This window comes from Anopheles maculipalpis, chromosome 2RL (assembly GCF_943734695.1).
Source record: "Anopheles maculipalpis chromosome 2RL, idAnoMacuDA_375_x, whole genome shotgun sequence".
Taxonomy (NCBI): domain Eukaryota; kingdom Metazoa; phylum Arthropoda; class Insecta; order Diptera; family Culicidae; genus Anopheles; species Anopheles maculipalpis.
Window position 1 is genome coordinate 95156538 of NC_064871.1, and position 6104 is coordinate 95162641.

Consider the following 6104-nt stretch of genomic DNA (forward strand, 5'->3'; position numbering starts at 1 on the left):
TTTGGCGGACAAGTTTTGGGCGTTTTTGTTCCCTCTCTTTTACTCTTTACGCTTCTTTTTACCAAGTGCCGACCGTTTGCAAGCTGCTTTGTGCTGGTGAGACTTTCAATTTCATCTCGTTACATAAAAATCACACAAAATCGTGATCCACTCGTGATAGGGTTGTTTCCTCTCGATCAGCCACCATCGAGTCTGGTCTGGTCTGGTAGAGCTCGTAATCGAACTGGCCGATATAAGGGAAACAAAAACAGTGTGTGTGTGACGGGGTTACATTGGGGGATGAGCGGGCGGTGTTTTTTTTTTGGGTTGGTGTTTGAGAAAAAGCGAAAACTAATTATGAACGAGCAAAGCGTTTGCTATTGCGCGCTTGAATGATGCAAAAAAACCCTCCGAAATTAATCGTCTGGAAGCGAGGCTTGTCTGGGTGAGATAGATTCGGTTGTTTTTCTTCGCAACTTATGAGTTCACTTCATACATATATTTCTTTCCCTCCCATAAGCCAATCTTGCCAGATCGATCAAGATCGAATTGGTTTAGGCGGTGTGACGACGGTGAGCGTAATATATTTCCCACACTGAAAAGCATATTCGCTCGTAAAAATCGGTAAGGTGCTCCAGCAGCTCCAGTTGCAAAGGGTTTTGCAGAAGTTGCGCAAACATGTTTTGTAATAAAAGTTTTTTGAGAGTGTTTTTTTTTCTGCTCAAATTAACTACATCGTTACAGTGCAGCCAAAGGCAAAAAAGTATATTAATTTTAGCAACAATACTCACGGACAAAAACTGTTCCACCTAAACGAGGCTTTAATTAATTCGAGTTTTATGTGTTGCATCGTGCAAAACTTTCCCTATAAACAGAAGCTAGGCAGCAAAAACTAATCACCTTATGAAGGCTAGCTGGTTAGGATAATTATTGATTGGGGAAATTTTAAGATTTAGTTAAAGTTAACTGAGGGGAGCAATAAAATTATATAAAGTATTCAAAGAGATCTTCGACCAATTAAGCAAATGATGGGCTTATAATGGCTAACTACAGTACTACTGCTTTTTATTGAAAAATCTTATTTAATTTTGCCGAGAATTTCCACCAATAAAACTTATTCTTACCGTGCAATGAACCCTCTCGGCATGCAAGCACGTATCGTCTGTAATAACATTATCGAGTGCCGAAGCAAAACACAAACAATCACTCATACTCGAGCCTTTTCAAGCTGTTTCCTCAGCTCTGGTCTGGGCACTTTTCATAAATTTACTTTCCTTCATCGCTTCCCGTACGATCGCGTACTCATCTCATCAACGATTTACTCAAGTGATACGAAGGAATTAGCCAAAGAAAAGCGAACTAAAGAAATTATACTGCCTCACTGAACTAACTGGCAGGAGGGGAATCTATTGGGAGGATTTTTTGTTGAGCTGTTGAGTAGGTTCTAGATTGCCCGGAAGGTTTGTTTGCATCGTAACGAGATTCACCAGGGCGAAATGCTGCGCCAGCCCACACAGTAACTTATGCTATTCTCAACACCCTAGCACACACTCAACGTGATAAGCGAATGGTGAAGCCCATTAGAGCAGCAGTCGCTTAAGAATCTCTTTTTTTTCTTCGTCGAGGATGCAAATAAAGGCAGGTGATAAGCAGACAGAGCACGAAGAAAGAACTCTGGCAAGTAAACGATATACATTTTTCATGTGCTCCATCGTCCACACTTTGCAGGGGCGCATTGTGATAGCGTGCGCACACTCTATCGGACAGTGCTTGACGCCAAGCCAAGCCTGGACGTGTCCCCAATTGGTGAAGAGTCTGCTTGTGAGCTTTCTTCCTGTCTTTTTTCGTTCTATGTTAGACAGTTGGCAAGAGTTTTTCGTGTGCTTAAAGGGGCATTGTTGCACTCGCTGTTTGCTGGAGGATTGGAACGGAAATGGTGCACACGATGAGATGAGAAGTGCAAACACACGAGACGGAGACGTGATTCGCACGCGTCCGTAAGGCCTGCATTTTATCGCATCGCAGAATAGAGTGTGTCTGAACAAACTGTGCACAGCAGATACGATAGCGTTGATATATGGGTAGCCAAAAGATGGTGGCGATAGAGAGGCATTTGCTTTCTAACACACGAACTGCGCTGCACGTGATCTTCATTATGGAAGGAGAGTGAGTTTGCTTGCAATATAATGCAAGAAGGGAGAATAGCGTGTGTTTTTGTTCTATCTTTTTTGTTGTTGCTTACTTACCCAATGTCCAAGAAGAAACTATATTCGGGACGGAATGAGAATGGTGCTTCTTTGCTTCAGAAGCCTTTCCGCCTAGTGTTTAACCATTTTGTCACGTGCTTGTAGCTGCTAAACGGGTGCTGTCAAAGAGTAGTAATTAGTGAGGTCATTTGGGAGAAATTGGAGCATTTATTTTGTTGTATTTTTGTAATATTATTCTTCAGATATAACACTGGATCTTAGGACGTCTACGACATTTAACGACTTGTCAAGTTTGATAGCACATTTTTACACCAGTTGTGGGGGGAAAAAACAGAGGAAAATCAAGAGTTCGATGTGCGGAAAGAAAACCTTAGGATAATCTCCGAATCTTTGAAGGACTTTGACATTTCATTATGTAAATTTGAAGAAAAAAACATAGCCATCTGACTAGAAGAATTCTAGTTTTTCTAATATATCTCAAAAGAAAATGTGAAATAGAAGAGCAACTCCCTTATCTCCCCTAAAATTTGCTAAATTCACCGACGCCTCGTTACTTCATTCTTCCTCAGTATCTTACTTAGAAACAGATCGTGGCGATCGTGGATGCATAAATTTCGATGGATGATCAAATCGATTCAATCTCCATTTCAACCTCTCAAGGTGCTGCTCCACTTGAGCCTCGAAGGGGGGGGGGGGAGTGGGGGGTTGGGGGGCGTTTTCACAATCCGCACAGATGCGAAAGCGTCATTTCATTCGCTCGGTTCGACTTTTCCGGCTGGAATTGCAAAAAAAAAAAACGAATAGAAAAAAAAGACAAGCAAAACACAAAACACACATATCTCACAGCACTGGCTTGTTGCTTGTTGCTCGAGGGTTTTATGCAACATCATTTCGCATGTTCGATGCAGCGCAATCCACGGCCAAACTTTCAATTATCGCACTGTGTTAAACCGTTGCCACTTAGACATTTTGGATCTGAGGCCGCCTTCCTCGGGTGAGATGGCTGGTTAAGGAGATGGTAGCGGATCGTTCGGGCTGCCTGTTAGGAGGATCTTTAAAGTGAAATTGATCCACACATGCACACACGCACTGGGGCACCATTTTTCATCGTTTCGTGGAGTTGGTTGTACAAGCAGTTACATTTTTTTCGCGTTCGAGAGGTAAGAAGCTGAGCGTCAGTGTGTGGTCAGGGTTGAAGCAGAGGAGAGGATAGGGTTTTGTGAAAATCTCTCCTCCACCACTTCTTACCACCATCCGGAGCCATCTCCTTCTCTTGATTGTTGCATTTTCGCGCGTTTCGGTTGGTTTTTCCCGCTGCTCTCGTGTGGTGTAAATAATCTTTTTTCCAATACAGATCCATCCACCACTATTGCGCCCAGCCACTAAATCGTTTACTGTTTAATGAATTGCATTGTTTTAGCAGGCAGGCGCTTGGGTCTCTTATCACGTACGCTTCTTGCACCGCAGCCTGCAAAAGGCAAACCGGGCTAGTCGAACAACTGGTGCTGCTGCATGCTACCGTGCAGTATATGGTGCTGGCAAATGGAACCGTTTATGATTTCACTCCCGGCGGCTCCCTGATATATCTATCGCGAGAGGAGGGCGCGCCCGCACACACGTTAGTACAATGTTTCCACCTCGGTGCGTTTGTTGGATAGCGTGTTTGGAAGAAACGCCAACGGGTGCCGATAGAGACGGAGAGAGAGAGAGAGAGACCATCCGGTTGAATGCATACTGTCCGGATTCGGTGGATGAATTTTCCCGGCCTATCTCATCCTACCGTACCGGCACGTTCGAACATTATCGAACGGTTAATGTGTGCAACATGTGCTATCCTCGGGTTTGGGTTCCGACTTTTTTTTTTCGTTTTGTGTTGCGATTTTATGCGCGATGGCGATAGAGATGGCTGTTGGTGTGCGTTCATTATGTGCCAAGATTGCATGCCTGATGTGAGACCATATTTTCATCGCTAAAGTGTTGAAGCGAAGGCTCACTTTTCTAGGATGAGTAACAGCTCTCTGCACATCCCGTCGAGCATTAAGTGTTTTCTGTTTGCCCTCTAGAGCCCTCCATCCATTTTCCATTAAGCAGGCCCTCGATTACACGTTATTGTTTTTCCGATGGGTGTGCTTTTGTTTCCACTCTGCAGCAGGAAGAGTTCTTCACGGCATTAAAACGATGATCCCGAACGAGTCAATATGAATCCTCTTTATGGTTCCAATAAACATAGAAATAGTATAACTTCAGGCGCTTTTATTTTATTTGGACAGGATAATTTCGCATCGTTAGGAGGTGATACAGTGTGACTGAATCATAATTTAAGGCAAACAGGCCACTCTTAGATACATCGAAACACGTTTGACCACTTATCTCGAATGAAACGAGCCGTTTTAGATGTTCAACTTCCTTTTTTTCTTCTACAAGTTCCAAGATACTAATCAATACAAGTTCGAAGCGTTGCATCTCTTATCTATGTCAAAATGTGTACGCCAATTGCAGACTCTCTGCCGATAGCGTATCGATAGACTGGCAGCTGCCGTACACGTATCTTCAATTAGCATTTCGTCTCTGCTCGATTCGATAACGGGAATCGTACGGGAAAATGGAATGAAAATTGCTAACCATGTGTGAAATAAATGCTCATCAACAAGCTGGAAAGCGTACAAGTTCCTAAACTGGAGTTTATTCTTTATCAATCGCAAGCAGTAAAATTTATCACAAATTTCAATCTCCGACGAATATGAACACCTGAACGCAGTCATAATAGACTCAGTCTGTACGGGGTTTTCCATTTTTTCTGCTCTGTGTGGCCCTCGGGAACCTTCCACAAGGATGCTACATTTGGAGTGTTTCTCACATACACACGTTGGTGTAAAGAGGTTTTGGGAGGTACTGCTCCTCAACCAACAAAGAGGCCACTTGCATTGGTCTATTGTAGTGGAGAAGATTTCTTCATGCAGCGGAGGATGATGATTGTCATGATAATTGGCATCTTGAACGCTAAACGTCAGTATACAAGTGACGAGTGAAGTCGTCTCTGCCATTGCAAGACTTTGTTGCCGAGTTGAGGAAATTTACATTCCCGATCACACTTATCGATATGTTCCCCGTACCGCAAGGGTAAGAAGACATAAGCATTTGCACCCGGCGAAAGTCATTGAACGTTAAATTGGCTGAATCGACAATAGGGTTTCGTTTCGTGTGGTGTTCCAGCCGGGCAAGGAAAATATATGGCTTTCGGAATGCTGTGGACACCGGGAAATTGCCTTCTTGTGCTGTGTGTTATTTGTTTATACTGTCGTTGTGTAAACAAACGGTACATTCTATTACAATGTGTAGCAATTTTATAGAACCTGGGCATCCCCCAATTATGTAAGTTGTGTATGAAGTCATCTCCGGACACGGATTAAAGCGTCGAAGAATTCCGGTTCATCAAATTCTCGCTCTAAAACACATAATGCTCGATTTCTCATTTATGTTTCCCCTCCGGGTGACAGTACTCCCGCAGGAAACTAGCACGTCAAATGGCATAAACCCATCCAGCACCTGTCGGAAGGGATTCAACATTATTAATCTCATAAATCAGGCAGCAAACGGAACTCTCCGCTTCTCTGCCACTGTCCAAGCTTATTCTACCCTTTTGCTTTAATGAACGTCAGCTCCGAAACTTCAACCTGTGCTGTGCAGGCATTTATTGAACCTGCTAGGCAAACCGACCCATTCATGTTTCTCAGCATAATTCCATCGGCAGGTAGTGTGACCCGGGTCTCGCTTCACTTCCAAAGCTCACCCGTCGGACCCCTTTTCAACTCGCTGCTTTGCTGCTTCCTGTGGTTGAGTTCAGGTTTGTTTACACTTTGCCCTTCGCCTAGGCAACGCCGCAGTGCCGGGGTGAGCTATGTGTATCGCCAAACTCAA